General features: G+C 39.8%; 3 non-coding genes across 3 annotated transcripts; all 3 read right to left on the minus strand.

Moving 5' to 3' along the window:
• Nucleotides 1-1,063: 1,063 nt before the first annotated feature.
• TRNAA-AGC (transfer RNA alanine (anticodon AGC)) lies at nucleotides 1,064-1,135 on the minus strand. Its single transcript has one exon. It is a non-coding gene; the product is annotated as a tRNA-Ala (tRNA).
• Nucleotides 1,136-2,908: 1,773 nt separating this feature from the next.
• TRNAA-CGC (transfer RNA alanine (anticodon CGC)) lies at nucleotides 2,909-2,980 on the minus strand. Its single transcript has one exon. It is a non-coding gene; the product is annotated as a tRNA-Ala (tRNA).
• Nucleotides 2,981-8,241: 5,261 nt separating this feature from the next.
• On the minus strand, nucleotides 8,242-8,313 carry TRNAA-AGC (transfer RNA alanine (anticodon AGC)). Its single transcript has one exon. It is a non-coding gene; the product is annotated as a tRNA-Ala (tRNA).
• Nucleotides 8,314-14,364: the final 6,051 nt, after the last annotated feature.

Raw genomic sequence — 14,364 nt, forward strand, 5'->3', positions numbered from 1 at the left:
AGGGATTTCCCGATTTGCATTCGTGGATGTGGTGGGACTGGGAGCTGTGCTGAGGTGGAAGCAGGATCGGCCGGCAGCTTTGAGACTGAGCACCACAGCGACGGGGGAAGCGTCATAGTAACCAGGTTTTCCTTGAAATGCAAAAAAATGAAAAAGACAGTTCCCGTTTGTTTACGCCACGACTTATTTCTAACTATTAGAAAGAAGCCTACTGAAACCCAACTTTCTTCAGAAGAAACTCTACCTGGCTCCTTTTCTCCTCCAAAGAGGGATTGTGACCAGGGAAAGCCAGAGTCGTGGTACAATCGGTGATAACCACATGCTCAGCCGCCTTCTCCTGAGTCCCAGTATAGGACAGAGGCAATACAGATGAGTCCCTCACACGTCAAGTACCTGGTGCCTCAAGACTATTCCGATGGCGACCCCATGTGTTACAGAGTAGAACTGCTCCATAGGGGTTTCTTGGCTGTGAAGTTTACGGAGGCAAATCGCCAGGCCTTTTCTTGGCGGTGCTGCGGTGGGTTCAAACCGCCTACCTTTAGGATAGCAGCTGATCGCAAACAAGGAGGTGAACTCAAAATTGGCTGCTTAGGGATGGCCTGTGCCAGACTGATAGAAGGCAGATAGTTGCAGCTTTTGGAGAGAAGAGAAAAGGGGACGATACATTATGAAAGACCTCCAGGTCTCTTGGCTTCTGGCACGTCTTCTACCATAATCAATCCCCCCTTTACCACGGAGAAAACACCCCTTCTCTCGCCTCCAAGCCTTCCTCTACAAGGGCTCCCTCTACAAAATTTCCTCATGGTTTACATCAAAACACAAAACAAAAATCTTTTTTAGTTCATATTCTGGATTGTATGATCAAATTCACATTGATTCATCTAGGTTATTATTATTCTCCGGGTGAAGAATTTAAAGTACTTATAAAGAGGAGTAGAATCGTTCCAGAAGAATGGGCAACTGGGCTGAAACTACACAGACTGTACTCCAGGTCTTTGGAAACCCTGGTGGCGTTTTGGCAAGTGGAGTCCCGGGCGTGCTTTGCAAGGAAGGGAAAAGAAAATGGAAGTACTGGGGATTGAACCCAGGACCTCGTGCATGCTAAGCACGCGCTCTACCACTGAGCTATACCCCCCTGTCGAACGCAAACCTGGTCTACATTTCTTTGAGGGCTAAGTCATCAGGATAAAATCACCTTACGTTCAATGCCGCTGTTTCTAAGTTCTTTATAGTGCATTCTCTCAGGCACGGATACACCAAGGGAAGGGTACCTTAATGCTAGAAAGGTATTGTTTATGGTCGAGATGGTCTTCCACCAAATTGCCGGGAACCTCTTCCATTCCATTCCATCACATGGGTGAGTCCTTGGATAACATTCTCTTGCAACTTCTCTGAATATAACTTTCTAAATAAATAAAACTGACTCAAATGTGTGTGAAAATACTCTAAAACTGAATGCGCATGGAAACAAATAAATCTTAACTATTCTAAAAGAATAATATAACCAGATGGGGAAAAAAGAGAGAGCTGATTCAAGTAAGTGTTTTACACAGTACGTTGCCATCACTGAAGACGAAAAGAATGGCAAACAAATCTTAAGCTCTACGTAGCAGGGTTATTATTTTATGCCTGGAAAATACAAAGCAGATGTGATTGGATAGCTGGGAAACAGCAGAGGAAATAGCTGTTCTTCCAGTACAGCCAAAAGGTCCTAGACATCTGTGCACTGCTCACTTTTTGGTTTTTTTCGGGGGGGGGAGTAGGTAGAAATTTCCATTTGAACACACATACCATATATATGTGTGTGTGTATCACTTCTTCATAGTGGCATGTTTAATGTTAGCTGATGCTTCCAGGCACAATTTTTATTTAGAGATTTAAAAATATGGAAAAATTGGATGAGTAATAAAATATAAGTTGAACTGTATGAAATAGAAATTCAGCATGTGTAGATTATCTAATCCGTTTAAAGCAGGGTTTTGGTTTTTGTTTTCGACTTTTATGTTTGGCAGGACTCTAGCTCCCTGATAGCCATCATTTTGTGATCTAGCATCCACCCACTCATTTACCTAGAATCCAGTGCCCTCTTATTGTTAGACCAAACTTCTGGCGGTGGAGAGAGGGGATGGGTAGAGAAATCAGTTGGGGGACAATGGGTTCCTTGTCTTAAGAATTTCAGAGCAAACAAAGGAGACTAAAGAATTTTTTTCCCTGGGCCTCTTGTTTTTTCTTCTTTCTCTATTTTTCCTTCTTCCAATCATAGTGGAAAATAGAAGCCAAGATGAAGGGTTTGTTAATATGGGCGTGACACACTTGTTTTGATATGAGGAGAGCCTATGTGTAGTAGGCTGAACGTTGTTGAATAATGACTCCCAAAGATATCAGGTCCCAATCCCTGAAACCTGTAGATGTTACCTTTTATGGAAAAAAAAAGTCTTCGCATGTGTAATTTGGTTAAGGATCTTGAGATGGAGAGATTATCCTGGATTATCTGGGTTGCCCCTAAATGCTGTCACAGGAGTCTTTAAGAGAGAGGCAGAGGGAGATTTCACATACACAAAGACATTGTGACCACGGAGGCAGAGATTGGAAGAATGCTGGCAGTCAGAAGAAGTTGGAAGAGGAAAGGAAGGGATTCTCCCCTAGAGCCTCCAGAAAGAGCTTGGCCTTGCCAACACCTTGATTTTGTCCAGTAATGTGACTTCCTATTTCTGGTCTAAAGAACTGTGAGAGAATAAATTCCTCTTCTCCTAAACCAGAAAACTGTGGTAATTTGTTACAGCAGTCACAGGAAATTAATGTACTTTGGAAGCAGATTATTTTCTTTTTTTCCACTCCCCTCTTCCTTCTGTTCTACCAGCCGCCTTTGGTGGTTTCACCGATTTATGAAATACAAGAAAATATGAGCTGGAGGTACCGGGAGTTGAACCCGGGGCCTCGTACATGCGAAGCACGCGCTCTACCACTGAGCTACACCCCCTTGCAGGATACGAGACTCTAGAGGTCCTTGAGGAAATTTAATGTCTGTGTATTCTGGGGTTCCTTATTCCTGTGTTGTTCCAGCAGTGTTGGGAATAGAAGTAGGATTTATAGTTGCTTTAAAATAGAGGACTTCAAGTAACTGTAGGGAATAGCAAATAAAGCTTAAGATGAAATTCATAGTATAAGAAACATGCAATGGAAAATTGACTCGGTTAAACTTTTTTGTTAAGCCTTGATGATTGAACTGCTAAAGATCCAGTCCTTGTTATTATGCTAGAGTTCAAGTCCCTGTTTAGGCGATTTTTTTTTAACTCCAAAAGTGTCTAACTCTGCAAGGCAAGGCTATTGAAATTCAGCTTTTCCCTGAAAAACACTTCTTGCTATTTGCTGTTTGTTCACAAGAATATTAAGGGCAAGACTTTGATGGGAAAAGCCCGAGTGAGAATAAAAACCGCATGTGATTGGCTCAGCAATTTGCTACTGAGAGTCAGCTTTATTCCCTTTTATTGCTGCGTGAAGGCAACTGAGTAGGTTGGTGGAAAAATCCAGGAGAGTAATGCTCATTGCTCAAGGTATGAACTGAGCAGTTGATTTAGGGATGGAGGGCAGAGTGAGATTATAAAAGTAAACTAATAGCTAGACGCAGGATTTAGAGACCTAGCGCAAGAACTCAGCCCAGTGCTCTGGTCAGAATACTTAGGGGTGGGAGTATTCAGTAGGCATATATATAATGAGTAGGATGAGAACTGAAAAGTGTCCTTTGGAAATTTAATATCAGGAATTCATTTAATGATATTTGTGAAAACCAAAAAAGTGAACTTCTTCCTCAGCTGATCTTGAACCCTGTGTTCACACAGGTTACTGCCATGGCCTTGAAACTTTCATGGAAGATCCAGAGTTTCATTTCATAGTGCCAGACTCCTAGTAGATGTTATCTCTTCCTCATTCACCTTTGTCTATCTATATGTCTTTGTCTCCTGTATTAGTAAGTATATTATTAAACCTCTTTTGAAATTGGGAGAACCTGACTGGTTCAGAAGACTTTCTCTCTCAGTTGACTCCTGGGGCTGGTAGAATAGGATAAGAGGAAACTGATAAATGGCAAGTTTTACTGAAATTGAGCACTAGAGAAGTGTGGCCCACAAAACTGCAAGCTCTGGTGTAGGGGTGTGTATAAGTGCTGAGAGGATGAGTGGCAATTATCTAGGTGGTTTGGAGGTGTGAAACCACAATTGTGAATGCTCCAGAATCATTGAGTAATTATCCTCTAAATTGCACCCAGAGAAAACTGGATACCAGAGAGATTACCAGAGTTTGTTTTTTTCTGTTTGTTCCCGGGTGCACTGAACACACCAAGAATTGTTTATTACTTTTTGTTTTGTTTTATTACTTTTTGTGATGACATTTGGACTTGATGGTGTCCAGACAGCATTAATAAATATTTAATAATGGGGAAGTAGTAGGATGAGTTCCAAATATATGAATTCTTCTGATGAATTAACCATTTATCTCAGGTGATAAAACTTATTCATACTCAATGTACTCTCTTATTGAGGAAACCTGCAGATGTATGAAGTGCATTTCTAATGCATCTAGGACCAGAGAGAAGACTGTAACTGACTGGGTATCATTTTGAAGAAGCTGAGAGAATAAAAGGGTGGAATCATGGTTTTCATGTAAAGAGATTTTATGTAATGCTCTAAGATTTGAATTCACACTAATGATTTTCTTTCATCTTTACAGCATCTCATCTACATAATCTTGGTTGGCCTCGATTTGTTGACATGGACAGGGAAGTTTAGTTTTATATAGGGAATTGCCCTAAATCTCCCACCATAATCAAATATGACAGAACTATTCCTGAATTAGAGCCATGGTGGCATAGCGGGTAGAGCTTGTCTGCCAATCAAAGGTCGGCAGTTTGAATCCACCAGCTGTTCCTCCAAACTCTGTGGGGCAGAGTTGACCGAAATGGGTTTGGTTTGGGTTTGGTTCCTGAATTAGCAGTAATCCTTCAATTTATTATGTCTTAAAAAAAAAAAAAAAAAAAAAAGGAGGAAATGCATCACCCTTTAAGTCAGAGTGACTGCATGTCCTAATGGATAAAAGTGTCTGCTTCCACATTCTTGTGCAGCGAGTGGTCCCATCCAAATGCCACCTCTCACACATTCATACAGGCTCTCACACACAGCAGTGAGATTCCCTTTCCTCTCAGCAGTTCCTCAATATTTAGTCTCTCCCTGAGAGAGCTAAACAAAAGAGGAGCTTGTTGAAGAATCCAAAATCCATTGCTGTGGAATTGAATTCTGACTCGTAACGACCCTATAGGACAGAGTAGAACTACCCCATAGGGTTTTTTTTCATAGATTTAATTGTGATCCCCCAAAATATGTGTCAACTTGGTTAGGCCATGATTCCCAGTATTGTGTGGTTGTCCTCCATTTTGTGATTGCTGTAACTTCCCTATGTGTTGTAAATCCTAATCTTGGCCTGTGGTTAATCAGGCAAGATTGGATTGTGTTGAAGAGGATTAGGGTAGAATGTAACACCCTTACTCAGGTGACATCCCTGATCTGATACAGAGGGAGTTTTCCTGGGATGTGGCCTCATCACCTTTTATTTTATAAGAGATGATAGGAGAGAGAAGAGAGCAGAGAGTTGGGGACCTCAAACCACCAAGAAAGCAGCGCCAGGAGCAGAGTGCATCCTTTGGCCTCGAGTTCCTACGCAGAGAAGCTCCTAGACCAAGAGAAGATTGATGACAACGACCTTCCCCCAGAGCCAGCAGAGAGAGATAGCCTTTCCCTGGAGCTGGCAGCCTGTCTAGCCTACTAGACTGTGAGAGAATAAACTTCTGTTTGTTGAAGCCATCCACTTGTTGTATTTCTGTTATAGCAGCAGCCCTAGATGCCTAAGACAGTTTTCAAGGCTGTAAATCTTTCTGGAAGCAGACTGTCACATCTTTCTCCCACAGAGCGGCTGGTGGGTTCCAACTGCAGACCTTTCTGTTAATAGCTGAGCATTTAATTGCTGCACTACCAGGGCTCTTTTTGTTGAAGAGTAGAATCCCAAAATAACACATGGTTAAATTTCCAAATCTGGTCTACAATGTATCTTAAAATAAGTCACTCTTTTCCTGGGCCAAAGTTAGTCACTGCTTGCTCTCAGGGAGGCTCTTCAGTCTGTCATGTTATTCGTTTTCATTGGCATGTATTTTTCGCAATCTTCATCCTGAATTTCCTGTGGCTTTCTCACTCTAAGCTCTTGGCTTTTGCACCTATCTTTTTTCTCTTAAATACAGAGGTAGACCTCCCTGGAGAAGCCTATGGCTGAAAGGGAAATAAATATTTCCACTTGGGCTTGAGTCCTAATACAGTAGAGAAAAAATGGTAGTAATTCCATGGTATTCTTTTTTATTATTTTCCTTTTGCAGTTTGAACGCCATATGGATAATTTTCTCTAGACAGAGTATCCGGATATAAGTGTTAAACAGAAACTGTGAAACTATAATATTCAAAAGAATAGAAAATGACCCATTTCCTCCACCAAAGGAAACCTGGCTTCTGAGCACTAGCTGTGACTCTTTCTTTGGAGAAGTAAATCCAGAACCTGAAAAAGTCTTTTGTTTTAGTCCACACTAGCATCAAATTTTATAGGGGTGTTGGATCTTCAAAACCTAACACAGGGTTTAGAACACAAAGTGGAAGGGATTAATACAAGAGTTTCTGAAGATCTGAGAGTATCTGGTGAGGGGGAGACAGTTAAGAGTTTTAAAATGATTACAAGATTCTATCCTATTTAAACTGTTGCAGAGCAGAGACAAAGATACAAACTTCCAAGTTCACATTGGAAGGTAGCAGTCTTTGTAAAAAAGAAAACTTCACACCAAATTTAATCATGTATGTTGATTAAAAATATTAATACCATGTTACAATGGATGAGAAACAGGCTCAGTAATAACAAAAAAGTTCAAAAACTTAAATATTTTACCATTATTTTTCTACATTCTACATTAGAACAGGAAATGATAAAAAATCAAAATCTAGCCAAATATTTGTATTATAGTATATATCCTCTTAATTTTGTCTTCTTAATTTACATCATAGCACTTAACCCAGCGCTTCTCCACCAATTTTAAAGTGCAAAGGAATCTCTTGGAAATCCTGTTAACATCCTGTCCAGGAGGTCTGGAGTGGAGCTGAGATTCTGCATTTCTTAACAAGCTCTTTCCTGGTCCAAGGACAACTCTTCTGGTCCAAGGACCACACTGATCAAAAACCAAACCTGTTGCTCCGGGGTCTATTCTAACTCATGGCGACCCCATGTGTCACAGAGTAGGGTTTTCTTGGCTGTAATCTTAATGTAAGCAGATTGTCAGGCGTTTCTTCTGCTGTGGTTGGAACCGCCAATCTTTAGGCTAGTAGTCCAGTGCAAACCGTCTGCACCACCTACAACAACAACGACAACAAAAAACCAAACTCGTTGCGGTCTAGTCCACTCCGACTGACAGATTGCACCACCTAAGGACTTTAAAGAAGACTTCGAAGTACCAGGAGTCGAATCCCTTGCCTCATGCATGGAAAGAAGGCGATCTACCGCTGAACTACAATGGTCTGGAAAATTCCTTTCCGATAGAGGACGCAGCTGTATTAGGTCAAATTATTGCTGGAAATCAGCAGCTGGGAAAGGCCTGTTCTCGTGTAACAGTGAAGACAAAACAAACCTGGAAATCAATTCGTGAACTTTGAGATCTTCAGCCGAATGCTCTTCCCAATGGAGCTATTCCGACGTAAGTGTGATGGCGTTACATTCTTTGATGAAAATTAATTTTTCAACTGCCCAGTTTGGAAGGCTCCGCGTTTTATCTTGTTCAGCCTCCAGTCCGATCATGGCCGACCACACAGTTCAGAAAGCAGAAGAAACTAACAAAAATTGCGTGAGGGCCTTGTGTTTTTCTTTTGTTACATTTTTCAATTCTTAAATGTTCTTTCCTGGTTTATTAATATACCGCACTGCAAAATAGAACCAAAGATGAACGGGCTTGTCAATTTGCTGATACTTTGTTATCTGAGGTTGGAGAGCTGTTGAATGAATGGGGTCTTTGTCTTCTGGGTCCTAATGGGGCAGAAATAACACAGGCAAATCATTGTTAAATAGATAGGTTTACTTTCTGTTTAACTAAGAGAAAGAGTGAAGCAGTGAAAAAACAAATACAAATCAAAAGGAAAAACTGAGCAAAATGGCGGAAGAGACTAAAAATGGAGGTGCCGGGGATTGAACCCGGGGCCTCGTGCATGCTAAGCACGCGCTCTACCACTGAGCTACACCCCCTTGAGGAGCAAGTGATTAGGGAAAATACCCAAGGCTGATCACTAGCCACAAGACAGAAATCTGTTCTATATAATTTCCGTTTCTGAAATTGAAAATCTAGGTCTTGCGCGGTGTTTTGCTAGAAAAAGAGTAAACTGCATTTTAGACCGAAAGTTCCTATTGGCGATCCTGGAATCTTTCCGCTCCTGGGAAGCCTGTAATCACTTCCTTGCAGCCATCAGGAAAAAGCCGGTTAGAAACATTTTCTGTAGTGTCTTCACTGTGTCTATTCCTTTTCTCTCGCTGCTTTAAAGGGCTGCCAGAAAGCTACAAAGCATAATGCGGGGAAACAAAAATAGAAACCATTTTAGGTCTAGGTGAGGAGAGAAGAGAGAAAAAGAAAAAGCAGATCTGCTAGTGCCTGTCGTAGGCACAGTCCTCAGCGGACGCCGGCGACCGGTCGCCGGCTAAGCGATGAGACCCTGCAAGACTCGAACTGGGAAGAGAGCGGAGAGCACGCGCAGGTGTAATAGCGCCCCCTTGCGGGCAAAATGCTATTTTCGGGCAAGGAGGAGGCCAGGAAGGTGATTTACCGGCTGGGGATCCACCTGCCATACGAATCAACGCTTTGCAAAACCGCAAGGCTACACTGGCTCAACAGTCCTGTCATTCTCGGAAGCTCTGGGCCTCTCTCTCCCAGCCCAACAAACCGACAGAGCCTCAGCTCACTTTGGAAAAGTCGCTTATATAGGAAGAAAGACATATTAAGGCGATATAGTAGATAATCTTTCTCCAATAAGAGATGAAAAACATGTCAATAAAAATGCCCATATATAAAAAAAAGATGAAAAACATGTCAATAAAAATGAACATATATGCTTGAATAAATCATTTAAACCAGTTTGAAGAGGTCCTCATACACGAGGAATGAACTGGGATTTTCACAAAAATATGAATCCCTTGACTTCAACAGTGCTGAATGATCAAGGAGGGGAGAAAGAGTGGTGAGGGTGTTTGGGCCCAGCAATCTTCCCCCCTCCACACACACACATTCTTTTGTAGTACATATGAACCATTAATGAAAACTGACCACATTTTAGGCCACAAAGAAAGTCTCAATAAATTCCAAAGTACAGGAACAATAACAACAGCATTCACTGACCATCAGGCAATAAAACTAGAAATTAACAGCAAATAAAAAATAAAAGTTCCTCCCACCTGGAAATTTTAAAACATACTATAAAATAACTCTTGGATCACAGGGGGAAATACAAATTTTAATTTCATAATTTCTTAAGAACGACAGAAACGCAAACCTGATATATCAGAATCTGTGTAATAAAGCTGAAGTATTTATCAGAAGAAATATTATACCATTAAATATCTACATCAATAACTATAAAAATAAAATAAATGGATTAAACGCTCAGTTCAAAACAAAAGCAAATACGACAAAATAAATGGATGCAGAAGGAAGGGTTAACAAAGATAAGCTCAGAAAACAAGTTAGAAAAAAGTAGAGCTATAAAAAAAGAAAACTACAAGCCAATTTCATGCATGAACTTCAATGCCCAAATTGTAAATAAAATTAATAGCAAACAGAATCCAATAGCACTGTCTTAGTTATCTATTGCTGCTATAACAAAAATACCACAAGTGGAGGCTTTAACAAAGAGAAATTTATTCTCTCACAGTCTAGGATGCTGGAAGTCCAAATTCAGGGTGCCAGCTCCAGGGGAAGGCTTTCTCTCTCTGTTGGCTCTAGAGGAAGGTCTTTGTCATCAATCCTCCCCAGCCAAGCAGCTTCTCAGCACAGGGACTCTGGGTCTAAAGGAAGCACTATTGTCCTGGCTCCTGTTTCTTAGTGGTAGGAGGTCCCCTATCTCTTTGCTTGCTTCTCTCTTTTGTATCTCTAAAGAGGTTGATTTAAAACACAGCCTAATCTTGTAGATTGAGTCTTACCTCATTAACATAACTGCTTCTAATGCTGCCTCATTAACATCACAGAAGCAGGATTTACAACATACAGGAATATTCCATCAGATGACAAAATGGTGGACAATCACAAAATACTGGGAATCATGGCCTAGCCAAATTGACACATATTTTGGGGGAACACAAGTCAATCCATGACAAACATATAAAAATAATAATACATGATGTCTAAGTGGAGCTTATTCCAGGAATGTAAAGATCATTCACTCTTAGAAAAGCCATTGATATAACCCATTGCCTTGCTGTTTTTTTTTTTTTTTATTGCTAGACCTAAGGAGAAAATACTATACATAATTATCTGCATAGATGCAGGAAAAGCATTTGACGAAAGTGAAAATCTATTTAATATGGTAAAAGGCATTCAATAAAATAGGAATTGATGGAGAGGATTGGAGGGAAGGGAAAGAAAGAATAAAGAAGAGAAGGAAAATTAAAAAAGAGAGAACAAAAACTCCTGGGTATAAACTTTTATATACCAAGAAATTTCCAAAACTACAATACATTCTTTAAAGTCACAAAAATATACTTAAAATTTGAAAAAACATACCATATTCTTCTAGAGGAAGACCCAATTTCATATAAATTTTCAGTTCTCCCTAAAACGATTTATGAATTTAGTGCAATCCCACAGTCCAGAGGAGAGGATAAAGAAAATACTGAGACAGAGGAAAAAAGCTTCCTTTGATTCATTACTTTTTGTAAGCTTTTAAGAATGGATGACGTATGAGCAAGAATATGTAAAAGTGGAAAATCTAAAACAGAACCCTATTAGGATCCAGGCTAGAGAAGCTCGTTAGTTGTGTTGGCTGCCAAGCTTTTCAGAGGCAAAAGCTCAGGGATGAGTGTATTTAGAAGCTGATGGAGATAACCAAGATGATCAGAATTATCTACTGATCCTAAATGGTATGAGAATGAGCCCCTTTAAGCTCTTTATCAAATATATGAGCAGATAAAATGAAGATATTCTGACTGCCATGTACTGACTGATATTCCTTTAGACAACCCTCATTTGTTGATGGTTCATATTTTTAAAAATTCAAGGTATACTTTTTGCTAAATATGTGGTAACTTCTTAATGCTCTGAAATTGAAACAACCCCTTTATCAACTTCTACTCAGATGACTGGACCAACAGTGCTCATTTGAATCTGACAACTGGACAAGAAGTTTAAAAGTTAATATTTATATTGAGAGTACATATGACTTCAGATTTTTGAATGCTATGCTATATAAACAGAGGGTTTTTTAAAACTTCCTTGGGCACCTCAATCAAAAATGGAAAAGTATTGAAGTTTTATTAAAGGAAAATCAATATCTGAAAAATTACTCCATTATACATATTGGAGCCAATACTAAAGTTAGAGCTTTTGAAGCTAAAAAAAATTCCCTAGAAAACTACTAGCGGTAGTACAAAAACAGACTCTCAATATGATTTCAAAAACCCAGAAAAAACCTATGCATAAACATCAATCTCCAGTTACAGAGATGTTGGCCACCTCAAAACCCTCAAACACAGCAAATGACTTTGGTGTTCCCAGGATGGCCATTTGGTGGCGCCTAAGTCATTCTCCAGAGCTTTGATGCTTCTGTTACATGAAAGCTCCCATAATGACAAAGAAAAATTGATCCACATTTTTCAAAATTAACGTTAGAGAAATTTTACTCAGAAAGTTCTATGGGTGGATTAATCTTTTCTAATCTATATTTGTCATAACTTTCTCAAAAAACTAAAGCTATGGTAAGGCTTGAATCCACCTCAAGGACCATTGGGACATTTATAAATGAGTTCTTCTAGTTGCCCAATTAAAAAAAAAAATGAATATGTTTCAATAATACTTTTTAAGTAAAATTGTAAATTTTTGTTGGATTTAAACTTTCTCTTAAAAAACAACAACAACAATAACAAAAAAAACTAATACTTAACCCAGTAGAAGTTTTTGTAATGACAGAAATGTTCTACATCTGTACTGTCCAAACTGTATCTGTTAGCACTTGTGGCTATTGAGCACTTGAAATGAGACTAGCAAGACATTTCCAACTGTTACTAAATAATAATTAATATTTTTAAAAAGCATACAGATTATGTTTTCCACTTGGGAAATATCTTTAGTACTCTTTATAGATAGAGAAATCTACTTTAGAGGTGACATTCTTAAGTTTCTCCAGTTAAAACATACACTTCATTGTCCTTATCATTCCCCAAATTCTGGGAAGGTAGTACAAACTTAGGTTTGTTTTTTAAGTGAAGATTTTCAAATTTTCAGAAGAGCTTTCTTTAGCCTAATGTTCTCTCTACCATTAGTCCCAATGATAATATGATCAGTGCCATGACAGCCTCATAAACCATTACTATATAACTGTACAGAGAAACTTATAAAGTTTTGATTGGCTCTTCCTCTGGCCAACTCTACCTTGTTACATTCTTGTTTTTCAGGTATTTTTGAAATCTAACGTGAGGTATATAGTCCTATGTCCAGCAGGTACAAGTTGCATTTCCAAAAGAGACTACCAGACTCACACATACGAGTCAGGAAACTGAGTATTTTGGAAAAGACAACATAGAAGCTTAGCCTTAGAACTACCTTGGAAGGGACCATTTCAGGTATTAGTAAACACAAACAGGCCCTTAAACTCTGAGGGCACACGTCCAGTACCATGCTTAATCCTGGGCAAGAGGTGTTGATGACCTGGGCCCCTCCTGGCCATGTATCTTGCTACGAGCACATTAGGGATTGAATTGTGTCCCCCAAAAATGTGTGTCAACTTGGCTAGGCCACGATTTCCAGTATTCTGTGATTGTCCACCATTTTGTGATCTGATGTGATTTTCTTAGGTGTAAAGCCTACCTCTATAATGTAAAGTAGGATTAAAAGCAGTTATGTTAATGAGGCAGGACTCAATCTACAAGATTAGGTTGTGTCTTGAGTCAACCGCTTTTGAGATATAAAAGACAGAAGCAATGAGAGAGGCACGGGGAGGAAGAAAACAGTGCCAGGATCAGAGTGCGGTCCTTTGGACCCAGGGTCTCTGCATTGAGAATCTCCTAGACCAGGGGAAGACTGATGACAAGGACCTTCCTCCAAAGCCAACAGAGAGAGGAAATCTTCCCCTGGAGCTGGCACCCTGAATGCCGACTTTTTTTTTTTTTTTTTTTTACCCTACTAGATGTGACAGAATAAACTTCTGTTTGTAAAAGCCATCCACTTGTGGGAGTTCTGTAATAACAACACTAGAAAACTAAGAGTGGAGTTCATATTCTAGATATCTGGGTCCCCAGAATTCCCTGCCCAAACAGCCCTGAACCTCCTTCCAGAGCCTGCACCAGAGAAGTGTGAAGCAGAACTCAAATTCAGGTAGAAAGACCACACTTAATAGTCTGACAGAGACTGAAGGAACCCCTGAAACTATGGCCCCAGGACGCTCTGATAACCCAGAACTGAAATCTTTCCCGAAGCCCACTCTTCAGACACAGATTAGACAGGAGTATAAACCAAAAAAAAAAAAGGAAAAAAACAAAAAAAGAACTTCTATCTGAATCCAATGCTTACATCATATTTAACCTAAGAGTTGCTCTAATTAACAACAGGAACAATAACAATCAATCAAAGAAATGCATTTAAAAAAATAGGAGAGCGAGGGCCAGAGAAAGAGAGGGAGGTTGCGACAGTAAGAGAGTGGTAGGAAAATCCATGGAAAAAGTTTTTCTCTCCTCTGGTCTGTTTCTTGACCCAGGAAAACGGAAGGATCTAAAGAGAATTTCCTGCGGACTTCTCATGTTTTCCTTCTTTCTGTGTTTCTTGCTCTTCAGTAATACTGCGAAATGTAACCAAATAAGATCGAGTTTGTTAATTTGGTGCCTCGCTTGTTTGTTAGGGTTCTAGAATCCTGAGCTAGTTGTTGCTTAGCCGCCCCCTTTCAATTTGTCTTTCGCTTGTTGACGCAGCTACTCAGTGTGCTGTCAAAGACCTGGAGTAGAAAGCAGTAAATATGAAAAGCAAAACAGCTGAATTGTTTTCTGTGTAAGTTCAGGACTGAAAGTAGTCGAGCAGCAAACCTGTTTTTGCAAATGAAGCAAAAG

The sequence above is a fragment of the Loxodonta africana genome, chromosome 1 (assembly GCF_030014295.1).
Source record: "Loxodonta africana isolate mLoxAfr1 chromosome 1, mLoxAfr1.hap2, whole genome shotgun sequence".
NCBI lineage: Eukaryota > Metazoa > Chordata > Mammalia > Proboscidea > Elephantidae > Loxodonta > Loxodonta africana.